This window comes from Lissotriton helveticus, chromosome 3_2, assembly GCF_964261635.1.
Source record: "Lissotriton helveticus chromosome 3_2, aLisHel1.1, whole genome shotgun sequence".
NCBI classification, from domain to species: domain Eukaryota; kingdom Metazoa; phylum Chordata; class Amphibia; order Caudata; family Salamandridae; genus Lissotriton; species Lissotriton helveticus.
Genome location: NC_136062.1, coordinates 406,986,820 through 407,010,777, shown reverse-complemented (window position 1 = coordinate 407,010,777; position 23,958 = coordinate 406,986,820). Strand labels below are relative to the sequence as shown.

The 23,958-nt window shown below is 45.2% G+C and overlaps 1 protein-coding gene across 4 annotated transcripts in view; it reads left to right on the top strand.

The window, feature by feature from the left end:
- TRAF6 (TNF receptor associated factor 6) overlaps positions 1-23,958 on the top strand; it is a 166,958-nt gene that overhangs the window by 46,063 nt on the left and 96,937 nt on the right. For 2 of the 4 annotated variants that reach the window (XM_078684333.1, XM_078684334.1), the window contains exon 2: positions 8,812-9,035. The exons of the other annotated variants lie outside the window; for them this stretch is intronic. The gene's annotated coding sequence lies outside the window, so the exon portion shown is untranslated. The remainder of the gene's footprint in view (positions 1-8,811; positions 9,036-23,958) is intronic. 4 annotated transcript variants of the gene reach the window in all.

Here is a 23,958-nt window from a genome sequence, read left to right as displayed (position 1 = left end):
ATCTTTTATAATCTTTTATACCTCCCAACCTGCAGAAAATTGTGATCTCTGCCTTAGTACTCTCTAAGATTGACTATAACAACGCCCTTTGTGAAGAAAAAGTGTCTTCACAAAATTAAAATCTTGAAAAAATGCAGCCTCTCGTCTTCTATTGGACATCACAAATTTCAATCCGTTTCTTCGGCGTCAAATACTTTGCATTGGCTACCGGTCAAGAAGTGCATCTACTTTACAGCCTTATGCATTGCCTTGAAGGCAATGCATGGCCATGGCAATGCCATGGTACAGGACCTGACTTTTTTTAGACACAATTTTCAGTGGTATACCCCCTCTGGACATCTACGGTCTGCTTCAGCTCCCTAATTCAGGTAAGCTCACTGGAGTGTCAGACCTTTCACTGTTGGGACGCCCAACTGTGTAACTTCCTCTCTCTGGAACTGGAAAGGAAGACTGAGCTGTGAAGTTTCAGGAAAGAACTTGAAACCTGGTTCTTTACTCATGAATTAGATTTTTGTTCCTCGTTAGCATTTTACCTCCTAGAGACTAGCGCCTAGACACCCTTAGGTATTGAGTAATTCAATTATAAATTACATTTTAATTTTCAATTCTGACTTTAGTAAGTAAAGTGTTAATAGACGATTCTAGCATCTTAGCTAAGCCGACAAAAAGAAATGGCCCTGAAATTAGAGGGATCAGCAGTAGGTTTTGTTTTTAGAATGGGAGTTTCCGTGAATGATTTCCAGAGTGGATCCAACGCAGATCCGATTGATGAGTGTGTGTTGATTTTGTAAATCTATGGAGTTAGGTCCTTCAGGGCATGGAGTAGGCTGGACCTTATTTATCAAGAAAAAACGAAAATGCCTCCTCCACCCTTATTCAGAATTTGCTTCGAAAGTCAAACTACAATTTATTTAGTTTGAAGGTATTTTTATTTATACCAACCAATTTTATGTTTTTGGATTGTTGTTAAGTCCTGTCTGTGTACTATTACATTTCAAGATTAAGTAGGCCTCTTTTTGCAGTAGAGCTCGATCTACATCCAAGTGAGTTTTTTTCATCACAAACAAAATCGACCATTTAATGTCGTTTTCGTCGTGGAAAACGACATTAAATGGTCGATTTCTACTGCAAAAAGAGGCCTACTTAATCTTGAAATTTAATAGTACACAGACAGGACTTAACAGTCTGTCTGAGGTAGCTAGATTATAACAATGTGACTATCCGCAGGGCTGTCCGCCTGTATAGGATGTCTGCATTCTGAAGTGGTGCCTTGTGTTATTGGTGTCTCTGGCTTGTTAGAAATTTAACTTCCTCTAGACCAAAGATTTTGATCATGGAGCGGCTTCCTCTTTCAGTCCTAATATTTTTGCCATAAAAAAGATATGCCACAAAAAACATCTTCTACCCCGATGCAGGTATGCTCGAGCATCAAACGTTCTCCATAAGCATGCATTAAACTTCATCAATTGTGGTCTACAATCATTAGCCAAAAAATGCTACGACATTGGGAAAACTACATATCCCATAATTCACCGTTGAGCACTCACTCATATAAATAGCGTAGATGACAACCGGCCGCCATCTTGGATTAACCGGGTTGTTGGCTGTGGTGTTCACAAAGAAAAGGTAAGCTTTGTGCTTGCACTAAGACCAAACGGTTTGGATACGGGGAGAATGGCGGGATTCACAATCGATAGTATACTGAAAGGTAACGAGTTGCTCCGGTTTTCCCAACAGAATCGGAACTTTGCAACTTGTTTAGAGAAGATGAATAAAGAGTCCCAGGTATGCCTCTTTTTTTGCCTAAAGAAGTATTACGCGTAGCAACACAATAACGCATGCTACGCTTTGTTAAAACTAGTTTTGTAACTTTGACTCTTATAGATAGTACCCGTCGACGGTTATTGCCGAGTGAAACAGACAAGCTGTCCATTAAAAGATTAACAAAAGAAACCTTCTTGATTATTGGCAGATACCTCATGAGTGTATGTGGCAGTTAAAAAGGCTGCTTTCTCTTTAATTGTCGTCCCATTTTAAATAGGTGAATAACGTTGGCCCCTGTAATTTCTTGGGTAGGTTGGTGTGTGGCAGAATAGATCGGAGCAGGACTGCACGATCCAAATGAAAGACTGAATTCTTACAGAAGATATCCATGCCAGTTTTGTAAATAAAGGAAGCTTACTTACAACCCTCTTCTGTCCATACTATGGTAGGTTGTCTGCACATTGGCAGATATAGTCAATCAGTGCAACTTAAATTGAGAGGTACCCCGATTTTTTTGTAAATAAAACTTTATTGTTTTTTACATTCCATGTAGATAATGACAAAGCCCTGATGAGATTCCGGGAACTAGTTCCCCGGGATCGAAACGCGTCGGCAAACGGGGAGGAGTAAATAATTTATCACAGTATCAATGAATAATACCTGATGTTTAGATATATTGTTTTCATTAATTGAACTCCTCATTGTTTCACTTTGTCTATTCAATTTGACATTTGAACTGTACATAATGTGTTGTTTTGTTTAACATTGTTTTTGCTCGGGATGAATGATTGATATTGATTAATTGATTTTTGATTTGTTTTTTTGTTACATGTATATTTCCAATGATAATGTATAGTGTTGTAAATAGATCAATGTACAGTGGTCTTTTTTTGCATTTATGAATCTTTAAAAACTATCCAAAAACATAAAATTGGTTGGTATAAATAAAAATACCTTCAAACTAAATAAATTGTAGTTTGACTTTCGAAGCAAGTTCTGAATAAGGATGGAGGAGGCATTTTCGTTTTTTCTTGAGTGTGTGTTGATAGCACAGTTGGGTTAGAATGTGGGTCTGGTAAGTGGTGGATTCACATCATGGTGCCACTGGTGGCGTGTCTCTGATTTATCGTTTTAGCTTATTGCTGTAGTCTTGTATCACTTTTATCTTGTTTTGCATCCCTTCCTTCTAAGAGGTTTTACTCTGGGGTCTTTAACAGAAGTTATACAAGTGCTGATTAATGGTCTTTTAAACCCTATATAATGAAAGAACTCCAAGTAGGTTTTAGGAACTTTTGTACTCTGTAGAGTAGTCATCCACTCTGTTTAAAGTCACGACTTGAACTGTAATCTTTGACCATTTGGAACAGCAGGGAGGTGCTGTTGTATTTGACCCAAAAAAGACATCTTGTTGTTAAATGTATATAATTGTCATACTAGGAGATGAAGTACGCTTACTACAGTTTGCTATTTGATTCATAACCGGGATTAAACATTACCATCCTTAAATTGGTATTCAGGATTGGGTATACTATTTACCAATCCTCCAACTAATTAGCTGTGTGTAGAATTACTTCTTCAGGATTTATTTTGTGTTTTTATCAATAACTCGGTGCCAATGCCGCTAGTTCATGAGTACGACAACTATTTAGTCAAAACATACGGTTTAGACAATATGTTTATTGGTTTTAATTCCAATTCTTTTATTTCTTTTTGATTTCAATTTACCACTTCTATTTGAATGAATTTTCAAATTATTATACAAATATTAAAACCTAGTGTACACAACAAAGAATGATATACATTATATCAAAGACCACAACTTTCTTATTTACAAAAAATGCATACTATTGAACATTCAATCCACATTCATTCGTCAATCATCCCAATACAAACAACAAAAAAACAAAACATCAATAATTCGATAAATGCTGGAATTACAATATTCACAACACAAAAGCCAATATTTGTTTTGCAACAAAGATGTGTATGTACAATTTTTTTATCAATTCCTAATTTTTGATTTTGGCTTGTAACATAAAGTCTTGACATTTATCGAATCATTGATGTTTCTTTTTTTGTTGTTTGTATTGGGATGATTGACGAATGCATGTGGATTGAATGTTCAATAATATGCATTTTTTGTAAATAAGAAAGTTGTGGTCTATGATATAATGTATATCATTCTTTGTTGTGTACACTAGGTTTTAATATTTGTATAATAATTTGAAAATTCATTCATTCAAATAGAAGTGGTAAATTGAAATCAAAAAGGAATAAAAGAATTGGAATTAAAACCAATAAACATATTGTCTAAACCGTATGTTTTGACTAAATAGTTGTCGTACTCATGAACTAGCGGCATTGGCACCTATTTTTGTTCATTAGAAGCTTGTGGCAAGCTGTGCCGTTGGGAGCCCAGACCCAGTGGTGGTTTTCTTGTTTATCAATAACTAAGCATGTGACACAGATCTTCTTGAAATATGAAAATACAACCAGTTTTGATAATTCCGAAATATGTTACTCCAAACCTTTGGTCAATGCGTGATAACAAAACACATTAACGTTAATGCAACTCCTGCAACGACTGGAAGGACTAACGTCCTTTGACAGTTTGGTGGCAAGTGCTTTAATTACCAGCTATCTGACTATAATTATTGTAGGATGGGTGGTAGGAAAGCAATGGCAAGTTGACAGAACGATGAATAGCTTTTGGATGCACGGTTTTCAATGTACAAATAAGAGAAGGTAGGCTCAGGGCAGTGGTGGTGGCAATGAAATGCAGCAAACTGTGCCTTAACTGGAACAAGCATTTGGAATGCAATAGGTCTCGCCTTAGTGAAAGTTTCAGCTATTCGCGTTGCAAATGATAACGTTTGTTAGATTTTATGTTGTTTATCAATATCCCAGTAGTAGCATACGTAATAAAAGAAAATTCACGAAACAAGAAAGGGGTCCAGTACGACAGGCTGTTACTGAGTGTCTTTGTGGAGTTGTAAAGGGACCTCTGTTAGCCATATAAGGTACTGCACCTTTACTAATGCTACTGCTGGGATATTTCTTAATTAAAAAAGCAATCAGTCTCCCATTAGTTTGAGTTGGAACTATTGGCATTGTAAATGATAATGTCTTTTACCTATGTATTATCGAGTGTATGTATGTGGTGTGTAGTTGAATGATGTGGGTTGTATGGGATTAGTTGTGGTATTGTGTTGCGTGGAATTGTGTGGTGTGGATAGGATGTGTAGTGGTATTATGTGGCATGGTGTATTGTGGAATTATGCGGATAGTAATTACGTGGTATTTAGTGTACTGGAATCATTTGGAGTGGGATTCTGTGTTATGGAGTGTAATTATGTGGAATGGTATTTTGTTTTGTCAAGTGGTATGTAGGGGAGTATAAGTGGTGTGCTGTTTTTGTGGCATTATGTGGTGTGGATTGGATTTGTGTGGTGTGGACTGTATATATGTGGTGTGTTGTGTAATTGTGTTGTTGATTTGTAGTGGAATGGTCTTTGGGAGTGGAATAATGTGGTTTGGTGTTGAATTATGTGGTGTGCATTGGAAATGTGTTGAGTTGAATTGTGTGGCATGGAACTGTGTGGATAGCGTTGCATTTTTGTGAGAAAAAAAGAACAACTCGTTTTATGCTAGGCTAGTAGTGTTGGGATTATCCCGTAAATGTTTGTTAAAAAATAGATATAAAAAGAAATGGATGATTTCGACAAATTCCATACTGTGAAAGAAACAACAAGCAAGGTAGTGGTGTCCCTCATAGGAGGGATATCCGCACAATCACAAGTATATGTGTAATTCACAAGGAAAATAGAGGACAACAATTATTAGACTAGTATCATCAAACTAGCGGAGTGCAACAACAGCCAACGTCACTCACTACCAAGGGTGACAGATGAGTTGGGAAAAAAGAATTTTTTCTCAACAAGTAAGTATCATGAAAAAATGGCTGTGTCATGTGTGCACCATCCTCACAAGTCAATATCACAAGGCTGCAATCTGATAATCACATTTGGACAATAACATTAAGTAATACAGGACACAAGAATTGGTCGCAATCCCACGTAGTTAAAGAGTCTTCTCTGTCTTTTTTATTCTTCAATACATCATACACAAAGCAGCAGCTTCAATTCATAAATCAAGGAACATGTATCATATTATAGAAACAGGAAAGCTGCACTTGTTTCTTGAAACCAGATGTAGCCTTTGTTTGCTGATCCTTATATTATCAGGGCTGCCTCTTGCCTGGAGCACCCATAAAAAAGCGTGAACACTTAGCAATAAACTCTACTTAAGAAAAACAAAAGACTTGCTTTCACAGAGCAGTGACATTTTCATTTTCTAAAGCTTTATGTACTAGCAACTGAAATGTGTGCTAAACAAAAACACTTGTATTAAAGCCAGAAAACTGCATTCAGTGACAGTAAAGGAAAGATGCAATGGGCTGTTACTGCTCATATAAGCATGGAGATCCTAGGATCATATATTAGGCATCTCCTCTAACTTTCTTTTGAATCAGGTGTTGTGCCAAAAAGGTGGAAAGAAGCGGTGTCATTTCCATTAAGAAAAAGCCGGGTGTGAGTGAGAAACAGTTGGAGAACACTTCGGCCGGTCTCACTCTTGCCATATTTTGCTAAAATAGCCAAAAAGTGGTTGATACTCAACTGACAACTCACACTAACCAGCACAGCTTAGTGCACCCCACACAATCAGGTTTTCGGGCAGCGTACTCTACTGAGTCAGCACTGCTTCTGTCAACTAAAACCATTCGCAGACACGTAGACGAAGGTCAGACGGTGGCTTTGGTCCTGTTGGACCTCAGCGCCGCATTCAACACTGTTGCCCACCCACTGCTCCTACAGCGCCTCAAGATAGGAGGGCTGGATAGACTGGCCTTGGTGTGGCTGGTATCCTTCTTACAGGATCGAAGTTTTCAGGTGTCCCAACAACTGTATTTTTCTAAAAGCATTGTGCTGGCTCAAGGGGTTCCCCAGGGCTCCATACTAAGCCCCACTCTTTTTAATCTATATATGGCCCCTCTGGCAGACATTATTGTGAAATACGTCATTAGTGTTGTGTCATATGCGGACGACACACAATTGTTGGTATCACTATCTGAATCTCATAAAGAGGCAGCCACCAATTTCTCCACCTATCTACAGGAGCTGGCAGCCTTGATGTCAAGTGACTGTTTAAAGTTAAATGGCAGCAAGACGGAGGTTCTAATCGTGGGTAAGGCCCCCTCAATATGGTCCTCGTTGTGGTGGCCGCAGACCCTGGGCCCCACCCCCTCCCCCAGTAACCAGGTTAAGAACATGGGGATGTGGCTGGATTCTAAGCTCTCCTTTGGTTACCACACCAGAATTGTGGCCAGGAAGTGCTTCGGAATAATGAAATGCCTTCAGAAGATCTTAGATGTGCTCCCTGTGGCAGCCAGGAAAATTCTAGTCCATACGTTGGTAACTTACCTCTTGGACTACAGGAATGCTTGATATCTAGGAGCTAGCGGTAAGTGTGTGCAGAGACTCCATTGCATTCAGAACGCGGCGGCTCGCCTTGTTCTGATGCTACCCAGGAAAGCTCCCTCCAGTAATGCCCTCGCTGGATCCCGGTGAAGGAGAGAATTCTTTTTAAAGCCCTATGTGTCAGTCGCCGCATTCTGCGGGGAAACTGACCTCGCTATCTACAGAGTCTAATCTCCCCCTACACTCCTACCCGGGCCCTGAGGTCCCTGGGGACGGGACCGGTAAAGATCTCAGTAATCAAGAGTGAGAATGGGGCGCCGTCTTTCCGCTATCTGGCCGCTAAACACTGGAATGTCCTCCCTCTCGCTCTCCGGTTAGAACCATTGGAAAGGCTAGTTTGAAAAAAACTAAAGACCTGGCTCTTTCACTCATAAGTTCATTTCTTAAGCTATCTCAGGTTACTGCAACAGACTGGGCGAAAGGGCTGCAGCCATAAGTTTATTTCTTAAGCTATCTCAGGTAACTGCAACTGACTGGGTGAATGGGCTGCAGCGCAGGGACACACTAGTCAGTGTAACCATGCGCTTTATAAGCTTACTTATTATTATTATAATAAGCATAAAAAGATTATTTATAAAGTGCCTCCCTCCTACTATTTACGTAGAGACAGCGTGCTTTGGACGCAATGTGTCTTTAATGCATTGCTGCACTGTCTCTGCAGACATAGGAGGAGAGAGGGCACTTCATAAATAATATAGCTCTGTGAAAAGTGCCACACTTCACCTTTGTGGAAGTAGTTTTTAACATATGAATCTGTGTGGCTGCAAAACTCTTGTTTTTGAGAAAGGCAAGGTGATTGTGGGGAAAACTACATTTTAATGTGGGTTTGCCAAAAAAAGTGTTTTTAACAAATGTAATCTTTCTCTGCCATCAAGCATTACTAAAACCTCTGTGTACAACTCTGATTTCTGCAGGGCAATTTAAACAAGCAACAGGAGGGAGGGATGGTTGTTGGTGCTAAGTAAAGCTGGGTGGGGGTGTCAATGTAAAACTCGCAGCAGACAGCATTGATTAAAGAAGCAGGAGGGTGGAGGAGGGAGCCGAGGAGAGGGAAGGAGCGTCTGTCAGATGATGTGCTTGTGATAAGAGAAAGCCATTTGAGAAAATAGTGCCCACAGACAGTAAATACAACATACTGTGTAACACCAAAGTAAGAGAGCCAGTCCTCATGGGAGGTTTTAATGAGAGGCAATGAGGTACTAAGGAGGGACTACAAGGCTTGTTGGCAAAGCCATCATGAACAGAGGGCAGGAAGAGAAGCCAATTGTAAAGATGGGCAGAGCTTAATACACATATACTGAATACTGCATGTCTCGAAGAGATCGCGCAAACGCTACTCTAAGCGACACCTAAAAAGGAGGCCAAGTGACCAAGAACTAATACTCTACTTTAATGTTTTAATCCTTTTTACATCTGTTTTCATAGTAAAGTTGCCTTTCTTTCTACATGTAGCCTATTCTTTATTAGTACAATCCTGCTTGAGCCTCTTTAAACTTTTCTTTTTCTCCAGTGCTCCTGGTGGGCTCGGACACTTCTGAAATATACCATCAAGCTTCACCGCTGCCCCACTCCGTCTCCCACCCTTCTGGTCCTAGTGCCTTTAGCGATGGATGCACTTTGACCTCTGCCCAGGATGGCGCCCTCCACATAGCCGGTCCATGCTATCCTTATCCAAGGGCAGTGGGGTAGTAAGGGTGGAGGCCCACACTTCATGCACGTGTAGATCACCTGCTGGTGAGTAAACGGGGAGTTCCCCATCTTGCGGCTCCGGTTGCAGAGATATGTTACTGATTGGTCTGAAAGTCGAGCTCTCTCACGCTGTCTCAAATGTACTTTTTTTACTACACGTAGCTACAGAAAACAGCAAATTCTTGTCATTCCATCTCTGTTGTCTCCTATGTATGGCATCTAATTGATAATATTTTTGTCTACATTTACTAAATGGTGAAGTTCTACGATGTTGCTTTTTCCCGTTGTTTTCTTCCTTGTTGGGTCTCGCTGGTAATGCATTCAAAGGATGCATGTGTCCAGCTGGAGACGTATAGTTATCGGTCTGGGGGAGGAGGACAAGAGGGTGTACGAGCTTTTCCTCCTGGATTCGTGTGCGCGAACGCGCACGTTCCGTCCTGCGCCGCGCACTTCCCTCCCATACTCCCAGCCTAACGCGCATGCATGCACACAGACACACACACGCGCGCACACGCACTTACACAGACACGCAGGCACCCAGACAGGCAACCCCCCCCCCACAGTCACACACACACACACGCATACACACAGCCTCCAAGACACATACACACACGCACGCACGCACGCTCACACACACACATGTCCCCCGCCCTCGCAGCCCAGCAAGAAGGCGAAGCCCCACTCACCGGCAGCAGGACTCTTCCTCCCTTCTTCGGCACCGGGGCGCAGGGTAGGCTCCTGCCTGCTCCGGTGCTCCAAACAATCGCGGCTCTTCCGTGGGAGGCGGGGTAGGCTCCCGCCCTCCTACTTCCTGTTTCCGGTTGTCCCGCCCGGCCTGCTTGACTTCCTGGTCGCAGGCCGGCGGCGTTACGTGGACTTGGTGGAGTCGAGCAATGTAATCTGTAACTCCATGTGGGGCCTTCACTTGGGGAATTCTCACCAATCTTCACTTTTTCTATTCCACTACATCCACTGATGCTACTTATAAAGCTTACTCTCTGTGCTTTACCAAGAAGCTTGTTCCTTTATTTTTCAAATGTTTCCTTTTTTAGATGCTTCCGTTGCGCTTCTGGGATGCCATCTAAGTCATGTAAATACAAAACATATTGCATTACAAATGCTATAGGTATCACATTTGCGAAAGTTATAACTATTGGCATTGTAAATGACAAAGCTATTAATTTAGCTATTTAAAAAAAAAAAAAACATAAATAAAAACTTTCCCATTTACAATACCAATAGCTCAAACTTTCCTAATGCGAGACCCATTGCATTGCAAATGCTTGTTTTTTCCATAGATTCCTACCCGCATGAAGAAAGTTTACCTTTTTTTCCCACTTTATCTTAAACACTAAAACATAAACGTGGTTATTTCATCACGAAAAAATCCCTTTCTCGGGAAGCTGGGAAACATCCCTTGCTGGCTAGGCTGCCTGGGAAGTTCCCAGAGCCCGCCATGGAAGTGTTTACAGAGACAGACGGCTGCCTTCGAGGCCCAGAGAGCGCCCTGTACTGTTGGCGCACACCCGGATGTGTGAAGAGGGGTTCCTGCTTGTGGAGCTCCCATAGCTGCCAAGGTTTCAGATTGCCATGTGTGACATTTTAATAGTTTCATTCTAATTGTGAGTGACATTTCAACGAATATGAGTGACACTTTTTCGCGAGCAAAAATCAAGCTATGAAACATATAAATATCAGAAATTACACCTGTTTGAGCAACAAGAAACTCTAAGAAGTAATTGAAGTAAATTTCACTAACTGAGGGTGCAAAAAGCGACGGCGAACTGCTCTGCTAATCATCTCGCCCGTGCTGAGTTGAGTGGTGGCCTGAGTAAAAGCATCCATGAAAACTATAAATAAGCCAAACTGAAGCAAATGCTCGACAAATGGTGACCGCCTGGACCCTCCTTCAGTCCGGTTGCTCCCTCTCGCTCCAGACCTGCACGCTGGTATAGTTTGATCTACTGCATCTCAGCTCCTAGCGCTGCATTTACTCATTCATTCATTTAATTAATAGCGCTGCTCGCTCGCTCTACAGCGCTGCACTGTCAACTTTATTTATTTAATTGTGCTGCACTGTCGCTTTATTTATTTAAAGAGTAGCGCGACATCGCTGAGGCAATTACTCTGATTTGAGATACTTTACAGCTGGTTTGTGCGTGTAAGGCTCTTTTCCCTTAAACACGCTGTGCATTTGCTGCCCCTGGCTGTGCTCGCCTTTGACCCTCCATTTTGTGTTGTTGTTTGCCCCTGGTCCGCCCCTCCTCCCGCCACCGCCTCCCAGCTGCTGCCCCTCCCACCCACGATTAATATCCTTCCTCGCTCCCGAGCTCTCTGTGACCGCCTGAACCCTCCTTCAGTCCGGTTGCTCCCTCTCGCTCCAGACCTGCACGCTGGTATAGTTTGATCTACTGCATCTCAGCTCCTAGCGCTGCATTTACTCATTCATTCATTTAATTAATAGCGCTGCTCGCTCGCTCTGTCAACTTTATTTATTTATTTGTGCTGCACTGTTGCTTTATTTATTTAAAGAGTAGCGCGACATCGCTGAGGCAATTACTCTGATTTGGGATACTTTACAGCTGGTTTGTGCGTGTAAGGCTCTTTTCCCTTAAACACGCTGTGCATTTGCTGCCCCTGGCTGTGCTCGCCTTTGACCCTCCATTTTGTGTTGTTGTTTGCCCCTGGTCCGCCCCTCCTCCCGCCACCGCCTCCCAGCTGCTGCCCCTCCCACGCTCCACCCCCTCCACCATCCATTTATGACCAATGACCTAACGTGCAGCGTCCACGCGCAGCGACCGCGCCCCAGTCGCGCCGAAGGTGCGCCAAAGGTAAGCCCGTCTGCGCCCGTCCGCGCCTGGACCGCGCTCAGAGCCAGCCCCCTGGTCCTCGTAATGCCCACCCCACCCGCATTACTTACGCTGCCACCACCCTCCTAGCCCTTAACCCCGGCCGTTCCCCCAACTGCGTCCAAGCCGCTCCTGGACACACCCATGGACCCTTTTCCTGCAACTCCTGCAAGTTCGGCGGCACCAAGAACATCTCGTCTACGATCACACAACAGATATCCGACCCCAACCATCTACAATGCATCCTGCTCAACACCCGATCGGTCCACAGGCACGCCATCGACCTCTGGAATCTACTAGACACCATCTCTCCGGACGTCGCCTTCCTAACAGAAACATGGATGAACGCCACATCAGCCCCTGACATCACGATTGCCATCCCGGAAGACTATAAGATCATACGCAAGGACCGTACCGGCCACACAGGAGGAGGTATCGCTATCGTCCATAAGAAATCCATCCGCATTTCAACCAGCTCAGACGTCAATCTCGCCAACTCTGAACACCTTCACTTCCAGATCCACATCGACCCCAAAACCACACTCAGAGGCACCCTCCTCTACAGGCCACCAGGACCCCGCGCACAGTTTAGCGAAGATATCACGGTCTTCATCACTCCACACGCGCTCCCCTCCCAGGATTACATCCTTTTGGGAGACCTCAACTTTCACCTTGAAAAGAACAACGACCGCAACACCACCACCCTTTTGGACAACCTCGCCAACCTCGGACTTAAACAACTTGTCACCACCTCCACCCACATCGCAGGTCACACACTCGACCCTATCTTCACCTCCAGCAAACATGTCTCCTTCAGCCACACCACACCTCTCCTTTGGACTGACCACAGCTGCGTTCACTTCACCTACAACAAACCCACTTCCAACAACCACCCCCAACCCACTCTGCAAAGAAACTGGAACAAAATCACCATCGACCAGATCTCCTCATCGCTTCTTCAAAACCCCCCAGCCCACTCCTCAAACCCAGACCTAGCAGCCACCAACCTCACCCAATGGTTATCCAACAGCGCCGACATCTTAGCACCACTGAAAAAACGACAAATCAAACTAGGCAGCAAGAAGGCCTCCTGGTTCAACGATGATCTTAAGAAATCCAAGAAACTCTGCCGCTCCCTTGAGAAGGCCTGGAAAAAAGACCCAACCATCAGCACCAAAGACGCCTTCAAAAACGCCACCCGCATACACCACCAACTGATCCGGACTGCCAAGAAAGCCGCTTTCAAGGACCGACTAGATAACAACGCCCACAACAGCAAGGAATTATTCATTTCATATCAAAAATCTTTATTTCGATCACTGATCATAAAAGATACATTACAATATGTACAATTAAAAAGTTATTAAACAGTTTGATCCAGTAGTTAAGATAATAAAATTTGAGTACATGAAAACATTAGATACAAAACAATTTAGTGGGGGCCCATTATACCAGTCTTTTCATAGCTCGGGTGCGGATGAACCAAAGTGACGTTAAAAATTTTGAGATTGCAAAAACCACAGTGGGAGAAAGGTCTGATTTTAAAACTCTGTAAGCAGTACGGTGAGATCTGAATTATTCAACATCGTCAAGGAATTTACCAACCCCTCGGCCAACTCCAACGACATCACCCCCTCTCAAGCCCTCTGCGACTCCCTAGCCTCATTCTTCCACAACAAAATTGCAGACATCCACAACAGCTTCGACAACCGACCCGAAGACCAACCCACCCAACCCCCTGCAGGACCCCCACCCCCCCTGAACATCCTCAAGGACTGGAAGCCACTCTCCACTGAGGACACCATCCGTCTGATGAACTCTATCCACTCAGGATCCCCCACAGACCCATGCCCTCACCACATCTTTAACAAAGCAGACTCCATTATAGCACCGCACCTCCAAGACGTCATCAACTGCTCCCTCAACTCCGCAACCTTCCCGGAAAGCTGGAAACATGCCGAACTCAGCGCCCTCCTGTAGAGAAACCCACAGCTGACCCCACTGAACTCAAAAACTACCGCCCTATATCACTCCTTCCAATCCCGGCCAAAGTCATCGAGAAAGCGGTCAACAACCAGCTCGCCGCATTCCTCGAAACCAATAAATCCCTCGACTCCTCACAATCCGGCTTCCGAGCCAAGCACAGCACTGAAACCGCCCTCATCGCAGCAACAGACGACATTCGAACTCTACTGGACAATGGAGACACAGTCGCCCTCATCCTCCTCGACCTCTCCGCAGCCTTCGACACGGTCTGTCATAGCACCCTTTTACAACGCCTCAGAAACGTCGGAATCCATGGAAAAGCACTGGAATGGATCACATCATTCCTCACCGGAAGAACCCAGAGAGTCCGCCTCCCACCATTCAAGTCAGAGGCCACTGAAGTCATCTGCGGCGTACCCCAAGGGTCCTCACTCAGCCCCACCCTCTTCAACGTCTACATGAGCCCCCTCGCGACCATCGCTCGCCAACACAACCTCAACATCATCTCCTATGCTGATGACACTCAACTGATCCTCTCACTCACCAAAGACCCAAACATAGCCAAAACCAACCTGCATGAAGGAATGAAAGAAGTAGCCGAATGGATGAAGCACAGCCGCCTAAAACTGAACTCAGACAAAACAGAAGTCCTCATCCTAGGCACCTCCCCCTCCGCCTGGGATGACTCTTGGTGGCCAGAGGCCCTTGGAAAAGCACCTATCCCGACTGACCACGCACGCAACCTGGGCGTCATCCTGGACTCCTCACTCTCGATGAACAGAGTAGTCAACGCCGTTTCTTCATCTTGCTTCAACATTCTTCGCATGCTCAAGAAAACATTTCGCTGGATCCCCACCGAAACTAGAAAAACAGTCACTCACGCTCTGGTCACGAGCCGACTAGACTACGGAAACACCCTCTACGCCGGTACCACCGCAAAAATCCAGAAAAAACTCCAACGCATCCAGAACGCTTCAGCCAGGCTCATATTAGACATACCGCGTAAAGAACACATCTCTGGCCACCTGAAAAACCTCCACTGGCTCCCCGTCAATAAGAGGATTACTTTCCGGCTCCTAACCCACGCACACAAAGCACTCTACGAAATCGGACCCGAATGCCTCAACACACGACTGTCCTTCTACACCCCCTCCCGCCAGCTACGATCCTCCAACCAAGCCCTTGCCACTGTACCTCGCATCAACAAAACCACCATGGGAGGTAGATCCTTCTCCTACCTGGCAGCTAAAACCTGGAACTCACTTCCCACTCATCTTCGCCTTACTCAGAACCACCTAGCATTCAGAAAGCAACTTAAAACGTGGATATTTGACAAGTAACTCCCCACCCTCTTCGAGCGCCTTGAGACCCTCTGGGTATGTAGCGCGCTATACAAATTTATTGACTTGACTTGACTTGACTTACGATATGTGTAGAGAGAAGAGCCAGTGTGGAAATCAGCATATTCAGGACAATGTGGGCAACTTAGCGGCCCATTTTACCATCCCTAATACAAACAAAGTTATCCCCCAAACAAAGTGATAGTCAGCAAACTTCTAATAAACAACACAGGTGGAAACAATCATTTTAAACATGCGGCGGAGTTAATCTAGAAACACATAACTGCAAGCTGAGCCAAGAAATAAAAGAAATACGTGACTCTCTGCAGTTATACTCTGCTCATTCACTATCAGCCAGATTCATCAAGGGAAATTCAGCTTGCAAAGGGCCAGATTCTGAGAATCTGGCCCTTTGCGAGCGCAATTTTTGCATTTGGGATTCATCATCCCAAATGCAAAAATCGCAAAATGCGAAATCGCTATATTGCGAGGAATTGCATTTAAGGAATCTCTATTTGAGATTCCTTAAATGCAATTCATGAACCATTTCAGAATTGCGAATTCGCAATTTTTGGCCGCTATTTACCGCGAAGTCTGACTTCGTGGTAAATAGCGAAAACTTAGAAAAATGCCCTATAGTGCATTTTTCTAAGTTGTATGTTACACACACACACATGTCCTTTGGACATGTGTGTGTGCAACATCAGTCTACATTTTCATTTCAGGGGTGCTACAGGGTGTCCTTTGGACACCCCTGGCCCCCTTGAAATCGCATCCTTATTTGCGATTAGCAAATTGCTAATCGCAAATAAGGAAGCTGTAGGAATCGCCATTTTTTTTGCGATTTCTACATGAATCCCGTTTTGCGAGTCTTTAATAGCGATTCCTTAATAATCGCTATTAAGGACTCTCAAAACGGGACATTGATGAATCTGGCCGTTAGTTTACTACGTGAAAATGGGACCAAGCACAATGCGAAGGAAAAGTGATAATCACAACAATTGTAGGAAGCCCAAAATGCAGCGATTTGTGCCTAAATTAACAATAAATTATAACCTTAAACCTGATGATGCAGAACGCTCACAATATCAATTCAAAATATAAATGATGAAAAGTCTTTGGTTGTGCGTTAGACACAAATGTTTAAATGCACCCTTTTGTTGAAAACAAAAGGAAAAAGAAAAATGAAACAATGCCCCATGCATAATTATTCACCATTTGCTGTTGTATAAAGGTGACTCCTGCCAATGCACAGAATACAACTCGATTTTTCCAGGAGGCATCTGATGTTTCGTAATATGTAACTGCTAATTCAGCTGCTCAGGGTGCTACATAACCAGGCGAGACAGAATAAGAATGAATGAGGGTCAAACAGGGCCGGACTGAGAACCAAAACTGGCCCAGGCAAAGGGCTCGGCCGGCCTCCTGGGGGTGCGACCGAGCTCTATGGCGGGGCCGGTTTTCGGCCGTTTTTGTTACAGGGACGATTTTGCAGCTATGCTGCAAAACGGTCCTGTAACAAAAACGGCCCCCAGGGCCCAAAACCGGCCCCCACCCTTGCGGCGCACCGGGGGATTGCCTGGTGCCCGCAACGGCCAGTCCGGGCCTGGGGTCAAAGGTCGAATATGCTCAATTTGTTCCCAAATTCTTTTTTTACATGCTCAAAGGCACGAATTTCAGGAAGGAGACCCCAGCATACCGCCGGCGGCCAGAGACCAGCCGCCCCCCTCCTAGGAGGCCACTACGCTGCATGCAGCAATCACACACAGGACAGCGCGCCTTGAAAACACAACGACAACAAGCTGCAAAAAAGAGCCTCGCTTGGATGCGCTCCGGTACTCCATCTATTCACAGTCAGATACAGGCACGTTTTCTATAGCACAGTCAGCTCGCTGTTGCAGCTCATTACAGCATGCCTGGGGGTGGTCCAGAGTCCCTAACTATGCGTGACGAATGCATTTACTGCGGTAATGCGTACACCAGCACTGCAAGGTCTTGGCGTCACGCCTGTTGCGTGACACTTGGCAGGGCTGTGCTCCTGCAAAGGTACCACAGGCCCCCTGACTGCCTACGCGGCTGGAGGGTGAGGCAGTTGAAGGGTTTTATTTATAAATCTACCAAACCAATAAAGGCGTCCAGTTAGTTACTCCAAAGTCATGATCTAAGGAGTAAAAATCATTATTGTTTTGCGTGTTGAGTTTGTTTTCAGCGATTTAAAGATTCTAAGTAGGTTTTTGGGGATGGTTTGGGGGTGAGGGTAGAATTTGATGTTGCTCGCTTATAGTTTTTCTTTCTTTTCGTTTTGAGGTTTGCCCGTTTCTTAGCAACTAAAATACTAGGGTTTTTTCCCATTCTTGCTATCAACTTTAATTTCAACAATATTTCTCGCAATTGACTTTGATTTTGAACATTTACTACGTTGTCCTTGGTTTTAATTTCGAGCCGTTGGGCTGGAAGGGAGATCAGAGGGTCATTGACCACTTGCTGCTATGCTGTGGTTGCTCCATGGTAGTAATTGGTGGTAGGACAGGCAGGCTGTAAACAGGCTTGACAGGACATGTATAGGCATGATTCTCTGCTGGGCATATTTTGCTTTTCAGCTTCACAAGAACATTAAAACTTGTAGTAATCTGTTAGGTAATAATAACATCTGGTATTGGCTCTTTCAAGTGAACTGTCACTCCTGAAAAAGCCATTTTACCCTACTATTAGGTCTGCTATCTTTGAGATGCCGTGGTGCATCCTGGTAGGATGCAGGTTACGGCTACGTGTAACACGTGACTTATTTCAGGTGCTGCCCTGCCATCTTTGCTTCATTAAGCTGATTTGGCATCATACGCTGTGCAGAATATCCTGTTGGACTGGTAGGATGGCTTTAAGGATGATACACCCCAGCTCTGTGCTAATTATTGAATACCATCGACATGCCTTGCTCCACGTCCGCACTCCATACCCATGTCTTCCATTTCATACCTTGTTCACTGTGGCCATTTTGACTTAGGCTGCTGCAAGTTGTAAGTCCTGAGAGGCCTTTGCCTTCTAGAGGTCTTCCAATGCATCGTGTGATATAAGGTGCCACTTGCTGCATCAAATTGCACAATAAACCTCAAATTGTATAACAAATGCCACTGGCTTCTATTTCTACCATGTGTGACCACTTTGTGCCCTTCTTTCCTAGCTGCTGCAATATTCCTGTGTTTTCATGGAATCTGCAAGTAATTTTTAAACAATATAATGTGAATTTTCATTTTAATTAGTTGTGTAGTTAATATTTATTTGAATAAACAATATTTGCATTTATACTTGCATAGAGAGAGAGGCCTTCTGTCAACCTAGTGCATCAATTAGCCTGTTTAGGTATTATTTACATTTTCCTCTTACGAACAGCAGAATAAAGCATAGGGCAATGGGTCAGTCCATTTCAGCCTTTTGAGACATTTGCTCTCTTGCGCTGTTAGTGGTAGCATTTTCCCAGATCGCATAAACACATCCACCTAAAAAGTTGACTTTAGTGCAAGGTCTGCATTTATTTAAAAAAAATATTCGATTTGTTAGCCTTTTTTTTATTTTCGTTGTTAACCTTGTGTCTGTAGACTATCTGCCAGATTCATCAAAGACCCGTTTTGCGAGTCTTTAATAGCGATTCATAAGGAATCGCTATTAAGGTCTTGCAAAACGGGATTCATGTAGGAATTGCAAAAAATATTGCGATTCCTACATGTTCCTTATTTGAGATTAGCAAATTGCTAATCGCAAATAAGGAATAACTCCCCATGCATTCCTATGGGCCTACAGGCCCATAGGAATGAATGGGGAGTTATTCCTTATTTGCGATCAGCAATTTGCTAATCGCAAATAAGGATGCGATTTCAAGGGTGCAGGGGTGTCACACCCTGTAGCACCCCTGAAATGTGAATTTACACTGATGTTGTGCACACACATGTAGAAAGGACATGTGTGTGTGTAACATGCAACTTAGAAAAATGCATTTAAATGCATTTTTCTAAGTTTTCGCTATTTACCACGAGGTTTGACTTCGTGGTAATTAGCGGTCCTAAATTGCGAATTCGCAATTTTTAAATGTTTTATTAATAGCAATTAAGGAATCTCTAATAGAGATTCCTTAAATGCTAATCCTCGCAAATGTTGAATCCCAAATGCAAAAATTGCACTCGCAAATGGCCAGATTCTCAGAATCTGGCCCTTTTGCGAGCGCATTTCGCTTGATGAATCTGGCTGTATGTCTTCAGGGTACAGTATTTCCTACCCATTAGCATTTTTTATGATAAGAATCATATTTTCATTTAATGTGCATTAAACCGAAAAAGATATTCTTTATCTGTTCCAAATACACCCGTTGTATTAAAGTTATATGAAGTGCTTGACTTAAAAAATATTACAAATATACAGCTGCCTCTTTTAGGTGTTGGCATTTTTTTTTCTGCTTTTTATTTTTTCGCATCCTACTTCAGGTTGCCAAAGCAAGACCTATTGACTTGATGCACTCCTACGTCTTGGGACCCAGTAGTGTCATAGAGCTGTGCTGCAGAGAAGGATTTTAAGGCGCACCAGTGATAAAGGATCTTTGCACCTGTGTTAGGCTTTATATTTGCTAGTTCCCCCTGGCCTTTTAAGATCGTGCCCACAGACAGCTTGTAACGAAACAGCACTGCCCTCGCACACAACAGACAAGGTGTATCAATCGTGGTTATGAAAAAGACAAAGTTCAATGCATAGAGCCATTCATGAAGACAATAGCAATTCTGTTGAGTTTATTGGTTCCACAACCAGCTGACACGTGTTTCGTCGCGTGGGAACAACTCACTGCGACTCCTTGGGGCTTTAGACACTACCTATAATCCTATAGGTCGGGGGTGAAGTGTCTGTACAGTCTGATTGCGTGCAAAATCGGTAATCAAACCCGTCTCTGTCTGGTCCGTGTGAAGTAAGAAAAGGAGAAGAAGACGTGCTAACAGCGTCTAGGGAGGTTCCAGGTGTGGTGGTACCCTCCGTAAATCGGAGTGGTGACCGAAGTAGGACTGATTGAAAACTACACGTGGTGGTAGTCCCACGTAGATCAGAGTTCATAAGTGCACGGATTAGGTGTGTTCCGTATTTCAAGTTCAAGTTCAGGTATTTGTATAGCGCACTACTCACCCATAGGGTCTCAAGTCGCTTGTGGGAGGGGGTGCATTATTTATCGAAAAGCCAGGTTTTAAGTTCCTTTCTGAAGGAGATGTGGTTCTGTGTGAGGCGGACGTGGGTGGGGAGAGAGTTCCAGGTCTTGGCCGCCAGGTAGGAGAAGGATCTTCCTCCCATGGTGGATCTGTGGATGCGCGGAACTGCCGCAAGCGCTTGGTTGGAGGATCTTAGTTGGCGGGAGGGTGTGTAGAAGGACCGTCGTGTGTTGAGGCATTCGGGTCCTAGTTTGTAGAGGGCCTTGTGAACGTGGGTGAGGAGGCGGAACGTTATTCTCTTGTTGACGGGAAGCCAGTGGAGGTCTTTCAGGTGGCCGGTAATGTGAGCTTGGCGAGGGATGTCCAATATGAGTCTGGCAGATGCATTTTGGATGCGTTGGAGTTTTTTCTGTAATTTGGCTGTGGTTCCGGCGTAGAGGGTGTTTCCATAGTCCAGTCGGCTAGTGACCAGTGCGTGGGTGATGACAGTCTTTCTTGTTTCGGTGGGGATCCAACGAAAGATTTTTTTGAGCATGCGGAGTACGTTGAAGCAGGAGGATGAGACGGCGTTAACTTGTCTGGTCATCGAGAGGGAGGAGTCTAGGATGAAACCCAGGTTGCGTGCGTGGTCTGTGGGTATGGGTGCTATGCCCAGGGCTGATGGCCACCATGAGTCGTCCCAGGCAGAGGGGGAAGATCCTAGGATGAGAACTTCCGTTTTGTCTGAGTTAAGTTTAAGGCGGCTGTTTTTCATCCATTCGGCTACTTCTTTCATGCCTTCATGGAGATTAGTTTTGGCGGTGTTAGGGTCCTTGGTGAAGGAAAGGATCAGCTGGGTGTCGTCAGCGTAGGAGATGATGTTGAGGTTGTGTTGTCGCGCGATGGGAGCGAGGGGACTCATGTAAACATTGAAGAGGGTGGGAGTGAGTGATGATCCTTGTGGGACTCCACAGATGACTTCGGTAGCCTCCGATTTGAATGGGGGGAGTCGGACTCTCTGGGTTCTCCCGGCGAGGAACGAGATGATCCAGTCCAAGGCTTTTCCCTGTATTTCGATGTTGCTGAGTCGTTGTATGAGGGTGCTATGGCAGACTGTGTCGAAGGCTGCGGAGAGGTCGAGTAGGATTAGGGCGACTGTTTCTCCGTTGTCCAGCAGCGTTCGGATGTCATCTGTTGCTGCAATGAGGGCGGTTTCGGTGCTGTGTTTGGCTCGAAAGCCAGACTGTGAAGAGTCGAGGGAGTTGTTGGATTCAAGGAAGGCGGCGAGCTGGCTATTGACGGCTTTCTCAATGACCTTGGCAGGGAATGGGAGGAGCGAAATGGGGCGGTAGTTTTTAAGTTCAGAGGGGTCAGCTGTGGGCTTCTTCAGGAGGGCACTGAGTTCGGCGTGTTTCCAGCTCTCCGGGAAGGTGGTGGAGTTGAAGGAGCAGTTGATGACATCACAGAGATGGGGTGCGATGATGGAGTCTGCTTTGTTGAAGAAGTGGTGGGGACAGGGGCACGTTGGCGAACCTGAATGGATGGAGTTCATTAGGCGGATGGTGTCTTCAGTGGTGATTGGGTTCCAGGCGCTAAGGTTGTTAGAAAGCGTTTCGGTTTTGGAAGTGGGTGGGGTGGGCTGTTCTTTCGAACTGTTGTTAAAGCTGTTATGTATGTCGGCTATTTTGTTGTAGAAGAAGGAGGATAGCGAGTCGCAGAGGTGTTGGGAGGGAGTGATGTCGTTTGAGGCTGCAGTGGGGTTGGTAAATTCTTTGACAATGTTGAATAGTTCCTTGCTGTTATGGGCGTTGTTGTCGAGTCGATCCTTGAATGCTGATTTCTTGGTGGATCGGATCAATTGGTGGTGTTTGCGGGTGGCTGTCTTGAAGGTGGTCAGGTTGTCAGTGGTTGGGTTTTTTCTCCATGTTTTTTCGAGAGTACGGCAAAGTTTCTTTGACTTCTTAAGGTCATCGTTGAACCAGGGTGCCTTTTTGCTGCCTTGTTTGATCTGGTGTTTTTTTAGGGGTGCTAATTCGTCAGCGCTGTGAGTGATCCATTGTTTGAGTTTGGTGGCAGCTTCGTTTGGATCCGATGAGAGGGCTGGAGGATTTTGGTTGAGCGATGTGAGGAGTTGGTCAGTGGTGATTTTGTTCCATTTTCTTCGAGGAATGGGTTGTGGGGGGTTGTGAGTTGTGGTCGTTTTGTAGCTGAAGTGAACACAGCTGTGGTCCGTCCAATGGAGAGCTGTGGTATGGTTGAAGGAGATGTGTTTGCTGGAGGTGAAGATAGGGTCGAGCGTGTGTCCGGCAAGGTGGGTGGGGGTGTCAACAAGTTGTTTGAGTCCGAGATTGGCCAGGTTGTCCAGGAAGGTGGTGGTGTTGCTGTCATTTTTCTTTTCTAGGTGGAAGTTGAAGTCTCCCAGTAGAATGTAATTCTCGAAGGAGAGGGCGTGTGGGCTGATGAAGTCAGTGATGTCTTCGCTGAATTGTTTGAGGGTTCCTGGTGGTCTGTAGATGAGGGTGCCTCTAAGTGTGGTCCTGGGGTCGGTGTGGATCTGGAAGTGGAGGTGTTCGGCGGTTGTAAGGTTATCGTCGGAGCAGGTCGTGATTCTGATGGTGTTCTTATGGACGATGGCGATGCCGCCTCCTGTTTGGTTGGTGCGGTCTTTTCGGATGAACTTGTAAGCGTCCGGGATGGCTGTGGCGATGTCGGGCGCTGATGAAGCGTTCATCCAGGTTTCAGTGAGGAAGGCGATGTCCGGTGACGCAGTATCGAGTAGGTCCCAGAGTTCTGTGGCGTGTTTGTGGATCGAGCGGGTGTTTAGCAGGATGCATTTCAGGTGGTTGCAATCGGAGCTGAGTTTGGAGGTCGTGGATTTGGTGTGGGTCTTGATGCAGGCGAATTTGCAGGAGTGGCAGGCGAAGGGACCGTGGGTACGTCCTGGGGCAGCTTCGTAGCATAGTGGGATATGTCCAGGGTTAAGGGCTAAGAGGGTGGCGGCGTCATAGGTTATGCGGGTGGAGTGGGGTTTGCGTGGACCAGGGGGTCTGGCGCTGGGCGCGGTCCAGGCGCGGACGGGCGTAGACGGGCTTACCTTTGGCGCACCTTTGGGGCGCGACCGCTGCGCGTGAACGCTGCGCGCAAATGCATCTGTCATATAATGATAGGGGAGGGGCGAGGGAGGAGCAGCTGGGAGGCGGTGCGTGCGTGGAGAGGGCGGGCTCCGAGGCAAAGCAACATCACAAATGGCGGCACAAGTGAAGCCGGAACCGGTTGGGGAATATAAGTAAATAGCGCTGTGGGCAGGGAGGCGCTAGCTAAATGGGGTACAATTTAAATTAAACAATTTGGTAATGCGAGCGCTAGCAAAGCGGGCAAATGCTGGAGGTAGGGTGATGTCGACAGTCAAATGCGAGCAGGCACAGTGAGATGCAATCAATTCAGGGCAGCAGATCAGCGCTACGATACCCAGGCAGCAAAGCAGTCAACAGAGCAGCACAGCGTTGGTCAGGAAGCAGCGAGGCACAGCTGAAACCACAAGCACCAGGGACCTTGGGGGAGCGACCGTATCTGACGAAAACGGACCCGTATTTGGAAAACGGCGACCGGGAACCAAAGGAGGAGGGATAGCACGTCT